The sequence below is a fragment of the Pseudophryne corroboree genome, chromosome 4, assembly GCF_028390025.1.
Source record: "Pseudophryne corroboree isolate aPseCor3 chromosome 4, aPseCor3.hap2, whole genome shotgun sequence".
Classification (NCBI taxonomy): domain Eukaryota; kingdom Metazoa; phylum Chordata; class Amphibia; order Anura; family Myobatrachidae; genus Pseudophryne; species Pseudophryne corroboree.
Genome location: NC_086447.1, coordinates 863,844,451 through 863,869,687, shown reverse-complemented (window position 1 = coordinate 863,869,687; position 25,237 = coordinate 863,844,451). Strand labels below are relative to the sequence as shown.

The window sequence follows — 25,237 nt, the reverse complement described above, 5'->3', positions numbered from 1 at the left end:
CAGGAACAGGGCACTGAATATTTAAATTTAGAACTCTCCTCCTCTCCATATCCCAGAGTACCTCAGTGTTTTTTCTGTGCTCACAGCACTAACAGGGTTGTGTGGAGCTCCACACACTTACTTTGAATTTATTTTTCATTTTTATTTTTATTTTTGATCTTAATTTTTTATACTCAGCACATCCCTTCCCAGTTTATAAAAAAACGTGGGTCCGGGATAGTGCCGCGGAGGCAGCGCGTGGCGTGTCGGTCCTCACATAGAGCACCCTCACAGCCACACGCAGCTCACTCACTGACTGCAGCAGAGCTGGACGGAGCTTACAGGAAGAAGCCCCGTCGCAGCCCTCCCTACAGGAGACGAGGTATGCTGGGGGGACGGGGCGGTCAGCCCACGCTGCCGCCCCGCTGTGTGGGGAAAGTCTTTTCTGTTCACCGCCGCCCGCACCCGCCGCTCATAACAGGTGCCCAGCCACTCCGTCCACCGCTGTACGGGGCTCAACACCCGCCACAGCCGCTCCGACTAGCGCCCGCCAAGAGCCGCTACACCGCTGCTCAGACCCGCCGCACGCTGCTCACAACCGCCGGCCGCACTTCTGCAGCACGGCCGCTCACCCTGCTGAGTACGCTCCCCGGCTCCCTGCACTGCATCTCCGGCTTACAGGACCCGCTTCCCGGCGCAGTGGTAGGAGGGGGGAGAAGTCTCCTCACAGGCAGCGCTGCTGCAAGGGGGGAGAAAGTGTGCAATATAGAGGCTGGGTGGCTTATAACAGAGGTAACATAGGCTGCATGGGTTTTAACAGTTATTACATAGTCTGTTATGCCTATGTTAACAGGGTTAGTTTTGCTTCAGTGGTTACAGGTTATACAGACGTATGTTATAACCTGCACTGTGATTCTAACTGTAAGCATGGCATGGGGGCCATTTTAACCATGCTTCCTGTGTCTTCTTGTTTGTGATTCCAGAACGTTCCTGCCCTACATCTCTACTCCACCGGATGGCGAAGGGGTGTTAGTGGGAATTTTGGTTCGGATTTCATATAGTACTGGCCACATGCACTGCACTGCAGCTTATATATATATGTGTGTGTGTGTATATATATATATATATATATATATATATATATATATATATATATATATATATATTACACACCTTAGTACTATTTTACTGAGTCGTGCAAGTGTCTATCTTTGTATATTGTATTGTCTGTCTGCATAATGAGTAAGGCACCAGCAAAAACAAAAAAGCAGTTTCACTGCAATGTCTGTAAGAGTGTGTTGCCGGATGGATCTACCACATGTACAGTATGTTTTGTGGATTCAGCTACGAATACAATTTCCGCTCCGGTTTCAAAGCCGGTTTCATTGCCGGAACCTCCATGGGCTATGCTAACACAGGTCATGGCTGGATTGCAATCAGAATTGGCCGCCGCTCGACAAGAGCGGTAAGTGGCAAGATCTGATGCTCGTGTGAGACCGCCAGAACTACCGGAGGGGTCTCAGTCTTGCCAAATGTCCAAGTCCATTTTGGGTAGAAGGGATAAATTTTAATTTGTCTTATGATTTACCAGTTTCTGCTATGTTGCATTCTGACGATTCTATGCCAGACCTCATTGCGCAAGATGAGGGTGAGGAGGGCGAAGTAGACCAGCAGTCAGATAGTGAAGATCTTGACAGCCCAGGCATTGATAATCTCATCAGAGCGGTGCGTCAGTCTCTGAAGTGAACAGAAACTGAGGAGCTTCTGACAAATGATGAGGTCGTCTTTACTAAACGAAAGATCTCCAATGTGTTCTCCTATTTCGGAATCTCTTAATAAGATGTTAGTAGAAACACGAAAGAATCCAGATAAACGGTTTTCTATAACTCACAGATTTAAGTCTAGTAACCCGTTTCCAGAGTCTGTGACATGTACATGGGAGAATCTGCCAATGGTGAATTCGTCTGTGTCAAAACTTACAAAGAAATTAACCATACCAGTACCAACGGCTACTACGCTTAAAGACCCTTCAGACCGTAAAATAGAAGCTATGCTAAAGTCCATGTATATAGCAGCAGGAGTGTTGCTTAGACCTGGGTTGGTTGGCATTTGGGTCACTAAGGCGCTAATTGTATGGATAACAGAACTCAAGTCTGCCCTACATGACGATCACCTTATACTTCTTGCTGATCAAATCTGTGAAGCTGCTGAGTATCTATGTACAGCTTCTACGGACGTCTGTCAGCTCACTTCTCGCATTTCATCGTCGCTAGTTACAGTACGACGAGCACTCTGGCTGCGCTCTTGGCAAGCGGAGGCAGAGGTCAAAAGAGGTATAGAGGCGTTACCTTACGGTGGCGAGAAGTTGTTTGGTCCTGAATTGGACAAATGGATTTCTGAGGCCACGGGAGGAAAGTCTGTTTTCTTACCATTGCCTCCAACGGTACCTAGACGGAAATACTCGGGCCCGGCGTTCAAATCTTTTAGACCTCAGCCCTTTCGAGGCCGTGGTAGAGGAACAGCCACGCCTGGTAGATGAGGTCGAGGACGTGGTTTCCAACAAACAAACACCAGTCGTCAGGACGCTAAGGTCACCGACAAGCCAGTGGCATGACGGGCTCCCAGCCCATCTCGGATCTCCAATTGTGGGAGCACGCCTTCAGACGTTCTATTTGGCGTGGTTCCAGACATCCACAGATGGGTGGATCCGCAATTTAGTGTTAAAAGGTTACAAAATAGAGTTCGACTGTCTTCCGCCAATGCGGTTTTTCAAGACAGGACTGCCTCTCTCGGACAACAAGAGGGCGGTTCTGCAAATTGCCATTCAGTCCCTGCTGGATTCAGCGGTTTTGATTCCGGTCCCTGTACAACAACAAGGTCAGGGTTATTATTCCAGTCTGTTTGTGGTACCAAAGCCAGATGGCTCGGTCAGGCCAATATTGAACTTAAAGAGCCTCAATCAGTACGTCACTTACTACAGATTCAAGATGGAATCTCTGCGGTCAGTAATTGCAGGTTTAGAGCCACAGGAATTCATGATTGCGCTGGATCTCAAGGATTACACATTCCGATTTGTCCACCTCATCAGAGGTTCCTGCGGTTTGCTATACGTCAGAACCATTACCAGTTTCAGGCTCTACCGTTTGGCCTCTCGTCAGCGCCTCGGGTATTCACCAAAGTGATGTCTGTGATGATAGCTCATCTCAGATCCCTGGGAGTGATAATAGTTCCGTACTTGTACGATCTGCTCATCAAAGCTCCGTCTCAACAGATGCTCCTCCAACATGCGTTTCTAACGTACAATGTACTAGTTCAGCACGGGTGGATTGTCAACTTCAAGAAATCACATCTAATTCAGTCTCAACGATTTCAATTCCTAGGTATGATTCTCGATACGGTAAATCAAAGGATTTACCTACCAGAACAGAAAGTACGGAGTATTCGTCATCTGGTACAATTAGTGCTCAAGCCACGCACAGTCTCGGTACATTTGTGCATTCGCCTCTTAGGCACAATGGTGGCGGCTTTCGAAGCGCTTCAGTCCGGAAGATTTCACTCACGTCCTTTTCAACTGGATGTGCTCGCACAGTGGTCGGGCTCGCATCTGCAGATTCACCACAGGGTGAGGTTGTCGCTGCGGGCCAGGGTATCTCTACTTTCGTGGCTCAAAGTACACAATCTAACCGCAGGGAAACGGTTCGGCGCCTGGAATTGGATCATTCTAACGACGGACGCAAGTCTCAGAGGTTGGGGAGCTGTAGTTCAAAATTGTCAGCTCCAGGGTCTCTGGGCGGATCACGAAAGATTGCTGTCTATAAATGTCTTGGAACTCCGGGCAATTTACAATGTGCTACGACAAGCAGTGCACATGCTTCGGTCGCAGACTGTCCAGACGGCGGTCGCGTACATCAACAAACAAGGAGGAACGAGAAGCCGCATGGCAATGCGGGAAGTAGCTCGAATCCTCAATTGGGCCGAGCATCACCAAGTGATATTGTCGGCAGTGTTCATTCCGGGAGTGGACAACTGGGAGACGGATTATCTCAGCCGTCGGGATTTTCATCCAGGAGAATGGGCATTAAATCCAGAAGTGTTTCACATGTTGGTCCAGAGGTGGGGTTACCCTCAAGTGGACCTGATGGCATCTCGCCACAATCACCAAACGCCCCAATATGTGTCCAGAACGCGAGATCCAAAGGCAGTGGCGGTGGATGCTCTCACAATCGCGTGGCCGTACATCCTCGTGTATCTGTTTCCACCGTTTCCGCTGCTTCCTCTGTTGCTAAAACGGATCAAAAGAGAGTCCGCCACAGTCATACTAGTGGCGCCTCATTGGCCTCGGAGAGCTTGGTTCTCTGATCTCCGCGGACTACTCGCAGACGATCCTTGGCCGCTCCTGCTACGTCCGGACCTGTTACAACAGGGTCCGTTCCTTTACCCCATTTTAGCGCGGCTGCGTTTAACGGGGTGGCTGTTGAGACCGCCCTCTTAAGAAAAGAGGGCATTCCAGAATCGGTTATACCAACCATGTTACGAGCCAGGAAGCCAGTTACGGCAGCTCATTATTACAGAATTTGGCGTGCCTTTATAGGTTGGTGTGAAGTTCGGAAGTTTCCGACATCATCTTTCAAATTATCCCATCTTTTGTTATTTCTACAGACGGGGGTTAGATGGAGGACTGCGTTTATCTACATTAAAGGTGCAGGTATCTGCTTTGTCAATTTACTTTCAAAGACGACTGGCTCTATTGCCGTCTGTACACACGTTTCTGCAAGGTGTCCTCAGAGTACAGCCTCCATTCATTCCACCTACAGCGCCATGGGACTTGAATCTGGTTTTAGATTTCTTACAGTCTTCATATTTTGAACCCTTACAACAAGTGGATATTAAGTTTCTCACTTGGAAAACAATTTTTCTCCTAGCCTTAGCTTCAGCAAGGCGTGTTTCAGATTTGGGTGCCTTGTCCTGCAAGCCACCGTATTTGGTGTTTCATGATGACAGAGCGGAACTTCGGACGAATCCCGCTTTCTTGCCAAAGGTAGTGTCATCTTTTCACATCAATCAACCAATAGTAGTTCCTGTGTTTACAGGAGATTCTGGAACTTTGGATGTGGTACGCGCATTACGCGTTTATGTATCCCTAACGTCTACAGTTCGTAAGACGGATACGTTGTTTGTTCTCTATGATGCTGCCAAGATGGGTTGGCCAGCTTCTAAGCAGACCTTATCCAGATAGATTAAACTGATCATACGTCAGGCTTACCTTCATGCTAGGTTACAGCCGCCTACATCAGTAACCGCTCATTTCACACGTTCTGTGGGAACTTCATGGGCAGCTGATCGTGGGGCTTCTACGACGCAGCTTTGCCGTGCGGCTGCATGGTCATCAGTGCACACGTTTGTGCGCTTTTACAAATTTGATACGTTTGCGGCATCAGCATCTAGCTTTGGCCACCTAGTGTTACAGGTGCAAAACAGCTCTCCCGCCCACGGGGGAAGCTTTGGTACGTCCCAAGAGTACTCCAGTGACCCCTAGTGGATGAAAAAGAAAATAGGATTTTGGTGCTTACCAGGTAAATCCTTTTCTTTGAATCCATAGGGGGCACTGGACGCCCACCCAGAGCAGTTTTACCTGGTTTGTGGTAAGTTCAGGGGATCTTATGGTAACACATTCTCACCGACTGGTTCAAAGTTTCAAGTTCTATCGGTTATGGTGTCAACTGTTTAGTTGTCAGTAACGTTATGTGTCAACTTTATTGTTGTCCGTTATGTTTTCTCTGACGTCCTAGTGGATGCTGGGAACTCCGAAAGGACCATGGGGAATAGCGGCTCCGCAGGAGACTGGGCACTCTAAGACTTTAGATGGGTGTGAACTGGCTCCTCCCTCTATGCCCCTCCTCCAGACCTTAGTTAGATCCTGTGCCCAGAGGAGACTGGATGCACTACAGGGAAGCTCTACTGAGTTTCTCTGCAAAGACTTTTGCTAGGTTTTTTATTTTCAGGGAGCACTGCTGGCAACAGGCTCCCTGCTACATGGGAAAGAAAGCTTTAGGTCACCTGGTGTGCACTGGCTCCTCCCACCATGACCCTCCTCCAAGCCTCAGTTAGATCTTGTGCCCGGCCGAGGTTGGATGCACACTAGGGGCTCTCCTGAGCCTCTAGAAAGAAAGTATAGAATTAGGTTTTTTATTTTCAGTGAGACCTGCTGGCAACAGGCTCACTGCAGCGAGGGACTAAGGGGAGAAGAAGCGAACCTGCCTGCTTGCAGCCAGCTTGGGCTTCTTAGGCTACTGGACACCATTAGCTCCAGAGGGATCGACCGCAGGCCCAGCATTGGTGTTCGGTCCCGGAGCCGCGCCGCCGTCCCCCTTACAGAGCCAGAAGCAAGAAGAGGTCCGGAAAAGCGGCGGCAGAAGACATCAGTCTTCACCAAGGTAGCGCACAGCACTGCAGCTGTGCGCCATTGCTCCTCATACACACTTCACACTCCGGTCACTGAGGGTGCAGGGCGTTTGGGGGGGGGGGGCGCCCTGAGCAGCAATAAAAACACCTTGGCTGGCAAAAATACCACAATATATAGCCCCAGAGGCTATATATGTGGTAAATACCCCTGCCAGAATCCAGAAAAAAGCGGGAGAATAGGCCGCGGAAAAGGGGCGGAGCTATCTCCCTCAGACACACTGGCGCCATTTTCTCTTCACAGTGCAGCTGGAAGAAAGCTCCCCAGGCTCTCCCCTGTAGTTTTCAGGCTCAAAGGGTTAAAAAGAGAGGGGGGGCACTAAATTTAGGCGCAATATTGTATATACAAGCAGCTATGGGGGAAAATTCACTCAGTTATAGTGTTAATCCCCACATTATATAGCGCTCTGGTGTGTGCTGGCATACTCTCTCTCTGTCTCCCCAAAGGGCTTTGTGGGGTCCTGTCCTCAGTCAGAGCATTCCCTGTGTGTGTGCGGTGTCGGTACGGCTGTGTCGACATGTTTGAGGAGGAGGCTTATATAGTGACGGAGCAGATGCCGATAAATGTGATGTCGCCCCCTGTGGGGCCGACACCAGAGTGGATGGTTAGGTGAAAGGTATTAACCGACAGTGTCAACTCCTTACATAAAAGGGTGGATGACGTAACAGTTGTGGGACAGCCGGCTTCTCAGCCCGTGCCTGCCCAGGCGTCTCAAAGGCCATCAGGGGCTCAAAAACGCCCGCTCATTCAGATGGCAGACACAGATGTCGACACGGAGTCTGACTCCAGTGTCGATAAGGTTGAGACATATACACAATCCACTAGGAACATCCGTGACTTGATCCCGGCAATAAAAAATGTTACACATTTCTGACATTAACCTCCAAAAATGGGTTTTTATGTTTGGGGAGAAAAAGCAGGCAGTGTTTTGTTCCCCCATCAGATGAATGAATGAAGTGTGTGAAAAGCGTGAGTTCCCCCTGATAGGAAACTGGTAATTTCTAAAAAGTTACTGATGGCGTACCTTTTCCCGCCAGAGGATAAGTTACGCTGGGAGATATCCCCTAGGGTGGATAAGGCGCTCACACGGTTGTCAAAATAGGTGGCACTGCCGTTTTAGGAACGGCCACTTTGAAGGTACCTGTTGATAAAAAGCAGGAGGCTATCCTGAAGTCTGTATTTACACACTCAGGTACTAGACTGAAACCTGCAGAGCGTGCTGCTGCAGCGTGGTCGGTGACCCTGTCAAACATACTAGTTTGCTAACATGAGAACATATTAAAGACGTTGTCTTATATATGAGGGATGCACAGAGGGATATTTTGCCGGCTGGCATCCAAAATGAATGTAATGTCCATTCTGTCAGGAGGGTATTAGAGACCTGTCACTGGACAGGTGATGCTGACTTTAAAAGGCGCATAGAGATTCTGCCTTATAAGGGTGAGGAATTATTTGGGGATGGTCTCTGGGACCTCGTATCCGCAGCAACAGCTGGGAAGAAATATTTTTACCTCAGTTTTCCTCACAGACTAAGAAAGCACTGTATTATCAGGTACAGTCCTTTCGTCTTCAGAAAAGCAAGCGGGTCAAAGGCGCTTCCTTTTCTGTACAGAGACAAGGGAAGAGGGAAAAAGCTGCACCAGTCAGCCTGTTCCCAGAATCATAATTCTTCTCTCGCTTCCTCTGAGTCCACAGCATGACGCGGGGGCTACACAGGTGTAGCCAGGTACGGTGGGGGGCCGTCTCAAAAATTTCAGCGATCAGTGGGCTCGCTCACAGGTGGATCCCTGTTTCATTCAAGTAGTATTTCAGGGGTACAAGCTGGAATTTGAGATTTCTTCCCCCCGCCGTTTCCTCAAATATGCTTTGCCGACAACTCCCTCAGGCAGGGAGGCTGTGCTAGAAGCAATTAATAAGCTGTATTCCCAGCAGGTAATACTTAAGGTGCCCCTACTTCAACAAGGAGGGGGTTACTATTCCACACGGTTTGGAGTACCGAAACCGCATGGTTCGGTGTGACCCTTTTTTATATTTAAAATCCTTGAACACATACATAAAAAATTCAAGTTCAAGATGGAATCGCTCAGGGCGGTTATTGCAAGCCTGGACGAGGGGGATTACATGGTATCCCGGGACATCAAGGATGCTTACCTGCATGTCCCCATTTACTATCCTCGCCAGGCGTACCTCCGATTTGTGGTACAGGATTACCATTACCAAGTCCAGACTCTGCCGTTTGGACTGTACATGGCACCGAGGGTGTTACCAAGGTAATGGCCGGAATGATGATACTCCTTCGAAAAAGGGGAGTTTTAATTATCCCGTACTTGGACAATCTCCTTATAAGGGCGAGGTCCAAGGAGCAGTTGCTAGTCGGGGTAGCACTATTTTGGAAAGTGCTACAACAGCACGGTTGGATTCTAAACAGTCCAAAGTCGCAGCTGGTTCCTACGACACGTCTACTGTTCCTGGGGATGGTTCTGGACACAGACCAGAAATAAGTGTTTCTCCCGGAGGAGAAAGCCAAGGAGCTGTCATCTCTAGTCAGAGACCTCCTGAAGCCAAAACCGTTATCGGTGCATCATTGCACGCGAGTCCTGGGAAAAATGATAGCTTCCTACGAAGCAATCCCATTCGGCAGGTTCCATGCAAGAACTTTTCAGTGGGACCTGTTAGACAAGTGGTCCGGATCACATCTTCAGATGCATCGGCTGATAACCCTGTCTCTAAGGACCAGGGTATCTCTACTGTAGTGGCTGCAGAGTGCCCATCTTCAAGAGGGCCGCAGGTTCGACATACAGGACTAGGTCCTAGTGACCATGGATGCCAGCCTTTGAGGCTGGGGGGCAGTCACACAGGGAAGAAACTTCCACGGACTTTGGTCAAGTCAGGTGACTTCCCTACATAAATATTCTGGAACTGAGGGCCATTTACAATGCCCTGAGTCAGGCAAGGCCTCTGCTTCAAAACCAGCCGGTCCTGATCCAATCAGACAACATCACGGCAGTCGCCCATGTAAACCAACAGGGCGGCACAAGAAGCAGGATGGCGATGGCAGAAGCCACAAGGATTCTCCGATGGGCGGAAAATCATGTGTTAGCACTGTCAGCAGTGTTCATTCCCGGAGTGGACAACTGGGAAGCAGATCTTCTCAGCTGACACGACTTCCACCCGAGAGAGTGGGGACTTCATCCAGAAGTCTTCCAAAGGATTGTACACCATTGGGAAAGGCCACAGGTGGACATGAAGGCGTCCCGCCTCAACAAAAAGCTATAAAAGATAAATTGCGCCAGGTCAAGGGACCTTCAGGAGATAGCTGTGGACGCTCTGGTAACACCGTGGGTGTACCAGTCGGTTTATGTGTTCCCCCCTCTGCCTCTCATACCAAAGGTACTGAGAATAATAAGAAGGCGAGGAGTAAGAACGATACTCGCGGTTCCGGATTGGCCAAGAAGAGCCTGGTACCCAGAACTTCAAGAAATTATTTCAGAGGACCCATGGCCTCTGCCGCTCAGACAGGACCTGCTGCAGCAGGGGCCCTGTCTGTTCCAAGACTTACCGCGGCTACGTTTTGATGGCATGGCGGTTGAACGCCGGATCCTAAAGGAAAAGGGCATTCCGGAGGAAGTCATTCCTACGCTGATTCAAGCCAGGAAAGATGTAACTGCAAAACATTATCACCGCATATGGCGGAAATATGTTGCTTGGTGTGAGGCCAAAAAAGGCCCCAACAGAGGAATTTCAACTAGGTCGATTTCTGCATTTCCTACAAGCAGGAGTGTCTATGGGCCTAAAATTAGGCTCCATTAAGATAGATCTCGGCTCTGTCGATTTTCTTCCAGAAAAAATTAGCTTCAGTACCTGAAGTTCAGACATTGTAAAAGGAGTGCTGCATATTCAGCCCCCGGTTGTGCCTCCAGTGGCACCTTGGGATCTCAACGTGGTGTTGAGTTTCTTAAAATCACATTGGTTGAACCACTAAAAACCGTGGATCTAAAATATCTCACGCGGAAAGTGGTCATGTTATTGGCCTTGGCTTCGGCCAGGCGTGTATCAGAATTGGCGGCTTTGTCATGTAAAAGTCCTTATCTGATTTTCCATATGGATAGGGCAGAATTGAGGACTCGTCCCCAGTTTCTCCCTAAGGTGGTATCAGCTTTTCACTTGAACCAACCTATTGTGGTGCCTGCGGCTACTAGGGACTTGGAGGATTCCAAGTTACTGGACGTAGTCAGGGCCTTGAAAAATTATGTTTCCAGGACGGCTAGAGTCAGGAAAATTGACTCGCTATTTATCCTGTATGCACCCAACAGGCTGGGTGCTCCTGCTTCTAAGCAGACTATCGCTCGCTGGATCTGTGACACGATTCAGCAGGCGCATTCTGCGGCTGGACTGCCGCATCCTAAATCAGTGAAAGCCCATTCCACAGGGAAGGTGGGCTCATCTTGGGCGGCTGCCCGAGGGGTCTCGGCTTTACAACTTTGCCGAGCTGTTACTTGGTCAGGGGCAAACACGTTTGCAAAATTCTACAAATTTGATACCCTGGCTGAGGAGGACCTTGAGTTCTCTCATTCGGTGCTGCAGAGTCATCCGCACTCTCCCGCCCGTTTGGGAGCTTTGGTATAATCCCCATGGTCCTTTCGGAGTTCCCAGCATCCACTAGGACGTCAGAGAAAATAAGATTTTACTCACCGGTAAATCTATTTCTCGTAGTCCGTAGTGGATGCTGGGCGCCCATCCCAAGTGCGGATTGTCTGCAATACTTGTACATAGTTATTGTTAACTAAAGGGTTTTTGTTGAGCCATCTGTTGAGAGGCTCAGTTGTATTTCATACTGTTAACTGGGTACAGTATCACGAGTTATACGGTGTGATTGGTGTGGCTGGTATGAGTCTTACCCGGGATTCAAAATCCTTCCTTATTATGTCAGCTCGTCCGGGCACAGTGTCCTAACTGAGGATTGGAGGAGGGTCATGGTGGGAGGAGCCAGTGCACACCAGGTGACCTAAAGCTTTCTTTAGTTGTGCCCAGTCTCCTGCGGAGCCGCTATTCCCCATGGTCCTTTCGGAGTTCCCAGCATCCACTACGGACTACGAGAAATAGATTTACCGGTGAGTAAAATCTTATTATATGTAATTCTCCATTGTCAACCTCTCTATAGCTCATGTTCGGCTCAGTAAAAAACACTGAGGTACTCTGGGATATGGAGGGGAGGAGAGTTCTAAATTTAAATATTCAGTGCCCGGTTCCTGCGGAAGCCGTCCATATCCCAAGAGTACTCCAGTGCCCACTATGGATTCAAAGCAAAAGGATTTACCTGGTACCAAAATCCTATTTTTTTTAAAAGTCGTATTGACGTTGTCTGAAACGGGGCTAAACTCTGGCCGTGCTTCCGACAATCCACGTGTTTTCCGAGTTGAGAATTCCCGACTTGTCGCAAAAAAAGAGCCGGCATTGAATAGGTCGTAACCCCTTCCGACCTGAAACAGTCGGAAACTGCTGTCTTTCCGACAAGACAGCAGTTTCCGACAGGAATTGAATGTACCCATAAGGAGGGAATTCAATTGTTATCGCCCCTGATCTCCCGTCTAAAGTGACGGGAGATTGCAGTTGGCGATATTCAATTGATGTCCCCTATTATGCTGATTACGCTATTTAGTGTCTGGTTTAGCCGCGTAAACTAATGGGCGCGATCGGGAAAAGTGCTGTTTGTGCGCCCAATACAGGTCACTTTTCGCATATTTCAGCTCACCACCACCGGTGGGTGCGAACTGAAATGCAGATGGGAATAACATTTGAATCTCGCCTTTGGAGCCTCATTTAGAATTGTGCAAACCATATTGCACTGTAAGGGGTATATTGCTTATGTAGGTATTCTTCAGGGTCCACCGTCTCCTCAGGGATAACCTTGGGATGTACAGGTGGAAACCAGGACATGCACCGAACAGCAAAGCTTTTCAAGCTTCCAGGATGCACTGGACCCCTCTCCTCATACTCCGCCCACAGCTCAAGCTCTTCCGTTTTTGTTTGGTGACAGCAGGAGCTGGTCACCGGTTAATAGTGGGGGGCTGCATTTTGCGTCCCAAGATTTTTACTTTTAAAGATTTTTCTCTTACGTCCTAGAGGATGCTGGGAACTCCGTAAGGACCATGGGGAATAGACGGGCTCCGCAGGAGACATGGGCACTCTAAGACTTTAGATGGGTGTGAACTGGCTCCTCCCTCTATGCCCCTCCTCCAGACCTTAGTTAGATCCTGTGCCCAGAGGAGACTGGATGCACTACAGGGAAGCTCTACTGAGTTTCTCTGCAAAGACTTTTGCTAGGTTTTTTATTTTCAGGGAGCACTGCTGGCAACAGGCTCCCTGCTACATGGGATTGAGGGGAGAGAAGCAGACCCACTTTCCTGGGCTGATGGGCTCTGCTTCTTAGGCTACTGGACACCATTAGCTCCAAAGGGTCGGAACACAGGTGTCGCCCTTGCTGTTCGTCCCAGAGCCGCGCCGCCGTCCTCCTCGCAGAGCCGGAAGATTAAAGCCGGGTAAGTATAGGAAGCAAGAAGACTTCAAAGGCGGCAGAAGACTTCAGTTCTTCATGAGGTACCGCGCAGCAGTCGCGCTTCGCGCCATTGCTCCCACAACACACAGGCGCAGCAAGGGTGCAGGGCGGGCGCCCTGGGCAGCAATTTTTACCTCACATAAGACTGGCACACATATATAGATACTGCGGAGGCAGTATATAATAAATCCCCTGCCAGTATAATAAAAATAGCGGGACCGAAGCCTGCCGTCGAGGGGGCGGAGCTTGATCTTCCAGCACTAACCAGCGCCATTTTCTCCACAGCATGCTGCAGAGAAGCTGCTCCCGGACTCTCCACTGCTGAACATGTAACGGGGGGCAAAAACGAGGGGGGGGGGCACATTTATTTGGTGCTAATTCTATATATAAAGCGCTGTACAGGCTGGGACTTTGTTTCAGTATCTAGTGGCGCTGGGTGTGTGCTGACATACTCGCTCTCTTTCTCTCCAAAGGGCCTTATTGTGGGTCTGTCCCCATATTCATATATCCCAGTGTGTGGGGGGGTGTCAGTACGTGTGTGTCGACATGTCTGAAGCGGAAGGCTCGTCTAGGGAAGAAGCAGAGCAGATGGTGGTGTCTCCGTCGGCACAGCCGACACCTGATTGGTTGGACATGTGGAATGTTTTAAATGCTAATGTGGCTTTATTACATAAGAGATTGGACAAAGCAAAGTCCAAGGACAAAGCAGGGAGTCAATCCATGGCTGTTACTGTGTCGCAAGACCCTTCAGAATCCCATAAACGTCCCTTTTCCCAGATAGCAGACACTGATACCGACACGGATTCCGACTCCAATGTCGACTATGATGATGTGAGGTTGCACCCAAGAGTGGCCAAGAGTATTCAATATATGATTATTGCAATAAAATATATTTTGCATATCACAGAGGACCCCTCTGTCCCTGACACGAGGGTCTGCATGTTTAAGGAAAAGAAACCTGAGGTAACGTTTCCCCCATCTCATGAGCGGAACACTTTATTTGAAAAGGCTTGAGAAACTCCAGACAAGAGACTGCAGGTTCCCAAGAGAATTATTATGGCGTATCCTTTCCCCTCAAAGGACAGGTTACGTTGGGAATCCCCGCCCACGGTGGACAAGGCCTTGACGCGCTTGTCCAAAAAGGTGGCACTACCGTCCCCGGACACGGCGGCCCTAAAGGATCCTGCGGATCGCAGGCAGGAAACTACCTTCAAATCAATTTATGCGACTACGGGAGCCCTGCTCAGACCTGCAGTAGCGTCTGCATGGGTGGGTAGCGCAATTGCAGCTTGGACAGATAACTTGTCATCTGACATTGACACCCTAGATAAAGATAGTGTTTTGTTGACCTTAGGTCACATCAAGGACGCAGCGTTATATATGAAAGAGGCTGCGAGAGATATCAGGCTTTTGGGTTCAAGAACCAATGCCATGGCAGTTTCTGCTAGAAGGTCCCTGTGGACCCGTCAATGGACAGGTGATGCTGACTCAAAGGGACATATGAAGGCTTAGCCTTACAAAGGTGAAGTTTTATTTGGGGAGGGCCTCGCGGACCTGGTTTCCACAGCTACCGCGGGTAAGTCTTCTTTTTTTGCCTTACGTTCCCCCACAGCAGAAGAAAACACCTCAATACCAGATGGAGTCCTTTCGGTCTCATAAGTTCGGAAAGGGGCGTGGCTCTTCATTCCTCGCCAGAGGTAGAGGGAAAAGAACACTAGCTACGGCTAGTTCCCAGGAACAAAAATCCTCCCCGGCCTCTACAAGATTCACTGCATGACGCTGGGGCTCCGCTACGGGAGTCCGCACCGGTGGGGGCACGTCTTCGACTCTTCAGCCAAGTCTGGGTTCAGTCGGATTTGGATCCTTGGGTGGTCGAAATTGTATCCCAAGGCTACAAGCTGGAGTTCGAAGATGTGCCTCCACACCGATTTTTCAAATCGGCCTTGCCAGCTTCTCCCCCAGAGAGGGAAATAGTTTCAGCTGCCATACAAAAGCTGTGTCAACAGCAAGTGATTATCAGGGTTCCCCTAGTGCAGCAGGGGAAAGGGTTTTATTCAACCCTATTTGTGGTCCCGAAGCCGGATGGCTCAGTCAGACCAATTCTGAATCTAAAATCCCTAAACCTATATTTGAAGAGGTTAAAATTCAAGATGGAATCTCTCCGGGCAGTGATCTCCAGCCTGGAAGGGGGGGGATTTTATGGTGTCACTAGACATAAAGGATGCATACCTTCCTGTCCCCATATATCCTCCTCATCAGGCATACCTGAGATTCGCTGTACAGGATTGTCATTACCAGTTTCAGACGTTGCCGTTTGGGCTCTCCACGACCCCGAGAATTTTCACCAAGGTAATGGCGGAAATGATGGTGCTCCTGCGCAAGCAGGGGGTCACAATTATCCCATACTTGGACGATCTCCTGATAAAGGCAAGATCAAGAGATCAGTTACTAAAAAGCGTGTCTCTCTCCCTGAAAGTACTACAACAACACGGCTGGATTCTAAATCTACCAAAGTCGCAGTTGGTTCCAACAACTCGGCTGTCATTTTTGGGCATGATTCTGGACACGTAAAAAAAGAGGGTTTTTCTCCCAATGGAAAAAGCCCAGGAACTCCAGAACATGGTCTAGGACCTGCTGAAACCAAAAAGAGTGTCAGTTCATCAATGCACTTGAGTATTGGGAAAGATGGTGGCGGCCTACGAGGCCATTCCGTTCGGCAGGTTCCATGCGAGAACTTTTCAGTGGGACCTTCTGGACAAGTGGTTAGGGTCCCATCTACAGATGCATCGGGGGATAAGCCTGTTCCCCAGGGCCAGGGTCTCTCTCCTGTGGTGGCTCCTGAGTGCTCACCTTCTAGAGGGTCGCAGGTTCTGCATTCAAGATTGGGTTCTTGTGTCCACGGATGTGAGCCTCTGAGTATGGGGAGCAGTCACACAAGGAAAACATTTTCAGGGAATATGGTCAAGCCAGGAGGCTTGTCTACACATCAATGTGCTGGAATTAAGGGCCATATACAACGGCCTGCAACAGGCGGAGAAACTTCTTCGCAACCTACCCGTTCTGATCCAGTTAGACAACGTCACAGCCGTGGCGCATGTAAACCGCCAGGGCGAGACAAGGAGCAGAGCAGCAATGGCAGAAGCCACCAGGATTCTTCGCTGGGCGGAAAATCATGTAAGCGCTCTGTAAGCGGTCTTCATTCCGTGAGTAGACAACTGGGAGGCAGACTTCCTTAGCAGTCACGATCTACATCCAGGAGACTGGGGACTTCATCAAGAGGTCTTTGCAGAGGTAACAAGTTGTTGGGGACTTCCTCAAATAGACATGGTGGCGTCACGCCTCAAAAGAAAGCTTTGGACGTATTGTTCCAGGTCTAGGGACCCTCAGGCAGTGGCAGTGGACGCCCTGGTGACACCGTGGGTGTTTCAGTTGGTCTATGTGTTCCCTACACTTCCACTTATCTCAAAAATATTGAGAATCATAAGACGAACAAGAGTGCAGACAATACTCATTGTCCCAGATTTGCCTCGAAGGGCCTGGTATTCAGATCTTCAGGAAATGATCACAGAAGATCCGTGGCCTCTTGCTCCCAGGGAGGACCTGTTGCAACAGGGGCCTTGTGTGTTCCAAGACTTACCGCGGTTACGTTTGACGGCATGGCTGTTGAATACCAAATCCTAGCTAGGAAAGGTATTACGGGGGAAGTCATCCCTACTCTAATCAAAGCTAGGAAGGAGGTGACGGCGAAGCACTATCACCGTATCTGGAGGAAATATGTATCTTGGTGTGAAGCCAAGAATGCTCCTACAGAAGATTTTCAGCTGGGTCGTTTTCTCCATTTTCTACAGACAAGAGTGGATATGGGCCTAAAATTAGGCTCCTTTAAGGTGCAGATTTCGGCCTTATCTATATTCTTTCAGAAGGAATTGGCTTCTCTCCCAGAAGTCCAGACTTTTGTAAAGGGAGTGCTGCACATCCAACCTCCTTTTGTGCCCCAGGTGGCACCGTGGGACCTTAACGTGGTGTTACAGTTCCTTAAATCACACTGGTTTGAACCTCTTCAAACAGTTGAATTAAAATTTCTCACTTGGAAAGTGGTCATGTTGTTGGCCTTGGCATCTGCGAGGCGGGTGTCCGAATTCGCGGCTTTGTCTCACAAGAGCCCCTATCTGATTTTCCATGTGGATCGAGCAGAGTTGAGGACTCGTCCTCAATTTCTGCCTAAAGTGGTTTCGTCGTTTCATATGAACCAACCTATTGTGGTGCCTGTGGTTACGGGTGACTTAGAGGATTCCAAGTCCCTTAATGTAGTCAGGGCCTTAAAAATGTATGTAGCCAGGACAGCTCTGGTTAGGAAAACAGAGGCACTGTTTGTCCTGTATGCAGCCAACAAGGTTGGCGCTCCTGCTTCTAAGCAGACTATTGCTCGCTGGATCTGTAACACAATTCAGCAGGCTCATTCTACGGCTGGATTGCCGTTACCAAATTCGGTAAAGGCCCATTCCACTAGGAAGGTGGGCTCTTCTTGGGCGGCTGCCCGGGGCGTCTCTGCATTACAGCTTTGCCGAGCGGCTACTTGGTCGGGTTCAAACACTTTTGCAAAATTCTACAAGTTTGATACCCTGGCTGATGAGGACCTCATGTTTGCTCAACCGGTGCTGCAGAGTCATCCGCACTCTCCCGCCTGGTCTGGAACTTTGGTATAAACCCCATGGTCCTTACGGAGTCCCCAGCATCCTCTAGGACGTAAGAGAAAATAAGATTTTAAACCTACCAGTAAATCTTTTTCTCCTAGTCCGTAGAGGATGCTGCGCGCCCGTCCCAGTGCGGACAAATTCCTCAAGGCTTGTATATAGTTGTTACTTACATAAGGGTTATGTTACAGTTGAGATCAGTCTCTGGCTGATGCTATTTTGTTCATACTGTTAACTGGTTTAGTATATACCAGGTTGTACGGTGTGTATGGTGTGGGCTGGTATGTATCTCGCCCTTAGATTAACAAAAATCCTTTCCTCGTACTGTCCGTCTCCTCTGGGCACAGTTCTATAACTGAGGTCTGGAGGAGGGGCATAGAGGGAGGAGCCAGTTCTAAAGTCTTAGAGTGCCCATGTCTCATGCAGAGCCCGTCTATACCCCATGGTCCTTACGGAGTCCCCAGCATCCTCTACGGACTAGGAGAAAAAGATTTACCGGTAGGTTTTAAAATCTTCTTTTTTTTTTTTAAATCTTTTTTTTTTTTCCTGTCCATTAAGCAAGCAACGCTAGGCTGCTCCATCATCCCCACCTGCGCCGTGACATCAACCATGGCTCAGCGATTTTCAGCGGGGCCCTGCAGCTTTCCACCAGCAGGGACACACAGGGGCACCCCGGACTGCAACTGGGGGACAGGTAAGGCGGGCTCCCGCTTGTGGGACCCGCAATCGCGACAGTCCTATACTTTCAGTTCCGGGAGACTGACCATAGGTTTCTGACGTGGACCCAGACCATGGGTTTCACTAGACCATCAGGGCACATATATTACTGGTGCTGGGGGTACTTTTCATAAGGCCAGAGACCCGGTGGTGGATGTAAGCAAGGGAGGGCAACACTTCCCCCAGCCCAGGGCGCCATTTTGCTAAGGTCTTCCTGCCCTGGGCTGCTCCTCCTTCCTCACAGATATGCTGGGCAGCCATTACAAGAGCTCTACAGGTCTCCAGGAATGCTGGGTTTGGTATCCCTGTATACTTCTCCTTGGAGTCAGGTTTTACACAGCGCTGTTTCCTACCAGCTCTAATTGCTGGGTAGGTGAAATTAGTGCTCACTGCAGTTCATTGTATGTGACTTTGGGCCTAATTCAGAGTTGATCGCAGCAGTAAATTTGTTAGCAGTTGTGTACCGCAGGGGGGGCAGATGTAACATGTGCAGAGAGAGTTAGATTTGGGTGTGGTGTGTTCAAACTGAAATCTAAATTGCAGTGTAAAAATAAAGCAACCATTATTTACCCTGCACAGAAACAAAATAACCCACCCAAATCTAACACACTCTGCACATGTTATATCTGCCTCCCCTGCAGTGCACATGGTTTTGCCCAACTGCTAGCAAATTTGCTGATGCGATCAACTCCTATTCTAGATCTGCTGTCTGTGCTTTTCTGATTGTACATTATATAATTTTCCCTGTTCCTTTCCTTACTCAGTAACCCTTAGATACTGGTGTGTACAGGGTTTACTTTACTCTCACTACATTTTATTGTATTTATGAAGGATTCTTGTCACTTACTGTTCTCATATGCTGCACGTTACCATATTGTGTGTGTACTCCCCTTGCAGTTATGTCTAACAAAGGTAAGGCAGCTAAACAGACTGGGGCCCCTACCCTGGTGTCTTGTAGGACCTGTTCAGCGGAGGTATTACCTTATGATTTAGTGCAAGACGGTCAATGCACCTCTTGTTTCTCTAACGTCCTAGAGGATGCTGAGGACTCCGTAAGGACCATGGGGATAGACGGGCTCCGCAGGAGACATGGGCACTTTAAGAAAGACTTTGACTCTGGGTGTGCACTGCCTCCTCCCTCTATGCCCCTCCTCCTCCAGTTTGATACTGTGCCCAGTGGAGACTGGGTGCATTTCAGGAGCTCTCCTGAGTTTCCTGTAAAGAAAGCATTTTAGTTCGGTATTTTATGTTCAGGGAGCCTGCTGGCAACAGACTCCCTGCATCGAGGGACTGAGGTGAGAGAAACAGACCCACTTCTCTGAGTTTCAGGGCTCTGTTTCTTAGGCTACTGGACACCATTAGCTCTAGAGGGATCGGTACGCAGGTCTCACCCTAGCCGTCCGTCCCAGAGCCGCGCCGCCGTCCTCCTCGCAGAGCCGGAAGATTAAAGCCGGGTGAGTATTGAGGAAAAGAACATCAGAGGCGGCAGAAGACACCTTGATCTTCATAGAGGTAACGCACAGCACTGCAGCTGTGTGCCATTGCTCCCATTCACCTCAAACACCTCGGTCATTGTAGGGGTGCAGGGCGCAGGGGGGGGGGGCTCTCCCTGGGCAGCAATATAAACCTCTCCTGTGGCATATATAGATATATACATGTACAGCTGGGCACTGTACATTTATATAACGAGCCCCCGCCATGTTGTTGAGAAATTTGAGCGGGACAGAAGCCCGCCGCCGAAGGGGCGGGGCTTCTCCCTCAGCACTCACCGGCGCCATTTTTCTCCACAGCACCGCTGAGAGGAAGCTCCCCGTACTCTCCCCTGCTTAACACACTGTGGAAGAAGTGTTTTAAAGTAGAGGGGGGGGGGGGCACATAATTGGCACATACATAACAAAAGCGCTACTGGGTAAACATACTGTGTTTTTTCCTGGGTCATATAGCGCTGGGGTGTGTGCTGGCATCTCTGTCTCTCCAAAGGGCCTGGTGGGGAACCTGTCTTCAGAAAAGAGCTTCCATGTGTGTGTGTGGTGTCGGTACGCGTGTGTCGACATGTCTGAGATTGAAGGCTCACCTAAGGAGGAGGGGGAGTGTATAAATGTTAGGTCTCCGTTGGCAGTGCCGACACCTGACTGGATGGATATGTGGAATGTTTTAAGTGCTAATGTTAATTTATTGCACAAAAGATTAGACAAAGCTGAAGCTGGGGTACAGTCAGGGAGTCAACCCATGCCTGTCCCAATGTCGCCTGGACCTTCGGGGTCTCAGAAGCGCCCACTATCCCAAATAGTTGACACAGATACCGACACAGATTCAGACTCCAGTGTCGACTACGATGATGCAAAATTACAGCCAAAGGTGGCTAAATGTATTCGATATATGATTATCGCAATAAAAGATGTTTTGCATATCACTGAGGAACCCCCTGTCCCTGACACGAGGGTACACATGTATAAGGGAAAGAAACCTGAGGTCACCTTTCCCTCATCACATGAGCTGAACGAATTATGCGAAAAAGCTTGGGAAACTCCAGACAAAAAACTGCAGATTCCCAAAAGGATTCTAATAGCGTATCCTTTCCCGTCGCAGGACAGAATCCGGTGGGAATCCTCCCCTAGGGTACACAAAGCTTTGACGCGCTTATCAAAAAAGATAGCGCTTCCATCCCAAGATACGGCTACCCTCAAGGATCCTGCTGACCGCAAGCAGGAGGTTACCTTGAAGTCCATTTATTCACATTCTGGTACGTTACTCAGACCGGCTATTGCGTCGGCCTGGGTTTGTAGTGCTGTAGCAGCATGGACAGATTCCTTATCAGCGGATATTGAGACCCTTGATAAGGATACCATTTTAATGACCCTAGGGCATATAAAAGATGCTGTCTAATATATGAGGGATGCTCAAAGAGACATTAGTTTACTGGGTTCCAGGATAAACGCTATGTCTATTTCTGCTAGGCGTGTCCTATGGACCCCGACAGTGGTCAGGTGCTGCCGACTCCAAGAGACCTATGGAGTTGTTGCCTTACAAGGGTGAGGAATTGTTTGGAGAGGGCCTCTCTGACCTCGTCTCCAAGGCTACGGCAGGTAAATCGAATTTTTTGCCATATATTCCCTCACAATCTAAGAAAGCGCCTCATTATCAAATGCAGTCCTTTCGTTCCAATAAAAGCAAGAGAGTACGTGGATCGTCCTTTCTTGCCAGAGGTGAGGGCAGAGGGAAGAAGCTGCATAACACAGCTAGTTCCCAGGAACAGAAGTCCTTCCCGGCCTCTGCAAAATCCACCGCATGACGCTGGGGCTCCCCTGAGGGAGTCCGCCCCAGTGGGGGCACGTCTTCGACTGTTCAGCCACATCTGGGTTCACTCACAGGTGGATCCCTGGGCAATAGAAATTGTTTCCCAGGGTTACAAGCTGGAATTCGAAGAGGTGCCTCCTCGCCGGTTTTTCAAAGGGAAAGGGAGATAGTGTTACATGCGATTCGCAAATTGTGTCTTCAACAAGTGGTGGTAGAGGTTCCCCTGATTCAAAGAGGGAAGGGGTACTACTCAACTCTGTTTGTGGTCCCGAAACCGGACGGTTCGGTCAGACCCATTTTGAATTTAAAATCCCTGAACCTTTACTTAAAACGGTTCAAGTTCAAGATGGAATCGCTCAGAGCGATCATCGCCAGCCTGGAAGGGGGAGATTTTATGGTATCTCTGGACATAAAGGATGCATACCTGCATGTTCCCATGTATCCTCCTCATCAGGCGTACCTGAGATTTGCGGTACAGGATTGTCATTACCAATTTCAGACGTTGCCGTTTGGGCTTTCCACGGCCCCGAGAATTTTCACCAAGGTAATGGCGGAAATGATGGTGCTCCTGCACAAGCAGGGTGTCGCAATTATCCCGTACTTGGACGATCTCCTCATAAAAGCGAGATCACGGGAGAAGTTGCTGAACAGCGTCTCACTTTCACTGACTGTGTTACAGCGACACGGCTGGATTATCAATATTCCATAGTCGCAGCTGAATCCTACAACTCGTCTGCCCTTCTTGGGCATGATTCTGGACACAGACCAGAAGAGGATTTTTCTTCTGACAGAAAAAGCGCAGGAACTTATGACTCTAGTCATGAACCTATTGAAGCCAAAGCAAGTGTCAATACTTCATTGCACTCAAGTCCTGGGAAAAATGGTGGCGACATACGAAGCCATTCCCTACGGCAGATTCCATGCAAGGACATTCCAATGGGACCTATTGGACAAATGGTCCGGGTCACATCTGCAAATGCATCAGCGGATCACCCTGTCCCCCAGGGCCAGAGTATCTCTCCTGTGGTGGCTGAAAAGTGCTCACCTTCTAGAGGGCCGCAGGTTCGGCATTCAGGACTGGATCCTGGTGACCACGGAAGCGAGCCTCCGAGGTTGGGGAACAGTCGCACAGGGAAGAAATTTCCAAGGCCTTTGGTCAAGTCAAAAGACTTGTCTTCACATCAACATCCTGGAACTAAGGGCCATATACAACGCCCTACGTCAAGCGGAGATCTTACTTCGCGATCGACCAGTTCTGATCCAGTCAGACAACGTCACCGCAGTAGCTCATGTAAACCGCCAAGGCGGCACAAGGAGCAGGGTGGCAATGGCGGAAGCCACCAGAATTCTTCGCTGGGCGGAGAATCATGTAAGCGCTCTGTCAGCAGTGTTCATTCCGCGAGTGGACAACTGGGAAGCAGACTTCCTCAGCAGCCACGACCTGCATCCAGGAGAGTGGGGACTTCATCAAGTAGTCTTCGCGCAGATTACAAGTCGGTGGGGACTGCCCCAAATAGACATGATGGCGTCCCGTCTCAACAAAAAGCTACAAAGGTATTGCGCCAGGTCAAGAGACCCTCAGGCGGTAGCTGTGGACGCCCTAGTGACACAGTGGGTGTTCCAGTCGGTCTGTGTTTCCTCCTCTTCCTCTCATACCCAAGGTGTTGAGGATAATAAGAAAAAGAGGAGTGAGAACAATACTCATTGTTCCGGATTGGCCACGAAGGACCTGGTATCCAGATCTGCAGGAAATGCTCACAGAAGATCCGTGGCCTCTTCCTCTAAGGCAGGACCTGTTACAACAAGGTCCCTATCTGTTCCAAGACTTACCGCGGCTGCGTTTGACGGCATGGCGGTTGAACGCCGGATCCTAGCGGAAAAAGGTATTTCGGATGAGGTTATTCCTACGTTAATAAAGGCTAGGAAGGATGTGACATCTAAACATGATCACCGAATATGGCGTAAATATGTTTCTTGGTGTGAGGCCAGGAATGCTCCTACGGAAGAATTCCATCTAGGCCGTTTTCTTCACTTCCTACAAACTGGAGTGAATTTGGGCCTAAAATTAGGCTCCATTAAAGTTCAGATTTCGGCCTTATCCATTTTCTTTCAAAAGGAATTGGCCTCTTTACCTGAAGTACAGACTTTTGTGAAGGGAGTACTACATATTCAGCCTCCTTTTGTACCTCCGGTGGCGCCTTGGGACCTTAACGTGGTGGTAAGTTTCCTTAAGTCACATTGGTTTGAACCACTTAAAAGTTAAAACAGTGGAGTTGAAATATCTCACTTGGAAGGTGGTCATGTTGTTAGCCTTGGCTTCGGCTAGGCGAGTTTCGGAATTGGCGGCTTTATCACATAAAAGCCCCTATCTGGTTTTCCATATGGATAGAGCGGAATTGCGGACCCGTCCTCAATTCCTACCTAAGGTGGTGTCATCCTTTCATATGAACCAACCTATTGTCGTGCCTGTGGCTACACGTGACTTGGAGGATTCCGAGTCCCTGGATGTGGTCAGGGCTTTGAAAATTTACGTGGCCAGAACGACTAGGATCAGATAAACAGAAGCATTGTTTGTCCTGTATGCAGCCAACAAGGTTGGCGTCCTTGCTTCAAAGCAGACTATTGCTCGCTGGATCTGTAACACGATTCAGCAGGCGCATTCTACGGCAGGATTGCCGTTACCGAAATCGGTTAAGGCGCATTCCACTAGGAAGGTGGACTCGTCTTGGGCGGTTGCCCGAGGGGTCTCGGCACTACAGCTGTGCCGAGCTGCTACTTGGTCGGGGTCAAACACCTTTGCAAAGTTCTATAAGTTTGATACCCTGGCTGAAGAGGACCTCCTGTTTGCTCAATCGGTGCTGCAGAGTCATCCGCACTCTCCCGCCCGTTTGGGAGCTTTGGTATAATCCCCATGGTCCTTACGGAGTCCCCAGCATCCTCTAGGACGTTAGAGAAAATAAGATTTTAAACCTACCGGTAAATCTTTTTCTCGTAGTCCGTAGAGGATGCTGGGCGCCCGTCCCAGGTGCGGACTACTTCTGCAAAACTTGTATATAGTTATTGCTTACATAAGGGTTATGTTATAGTTTAATCGGTTTTGGACCGATGATATGTTGTTTTTTCATACTGTTAACTAGATAGTATATCACAAGTTATACGGTGTGATTGGTGTGGCTGGTGTGAATCTTGCCCTTGGATTAACTAAAATCCTTTCCTCGTACTGTCCGTCTCCTCTGGGCACAGTTTCTCTAACAGGTCTGGAGGAGGGGCATAGAGGGAGGAGCCAGTGCACACCCAGAGTCAAAGTCTTTCTTAAAGTGCCCATGTCTCCTGCGGAGCCCGTCTATTCCCATGGTCCTTACGGAGTCCCCAGCATCCTCTACAGACTACGAGAAAAAGATTTACCGGTAGGTTTAAAATCTTATTTTTATCACTCCTGGCGCATCGGCTCCCCTATTGGCAGCACATGAGCCTCCTTGGCCCTCATTTTCTCACATGCTGGCTAAAATTGCAGACCCTATTACAGCTCCATCT

At 49.2% G+C, this 25,237-nt stretch overlaps 1 protein-coding gene across 2 annotated transcripts in view; it reads left to right on the top strand.

The window, feature by feature from the left end:
* MSH2 (mutS homolog 2) overlaps nt 1-25,237 on the top strand; it is a 430,334-nt gene that overhangs the window by 146,326 nt on the left and 258,771 nt on the right. The window lies entirely within an intron of this gene.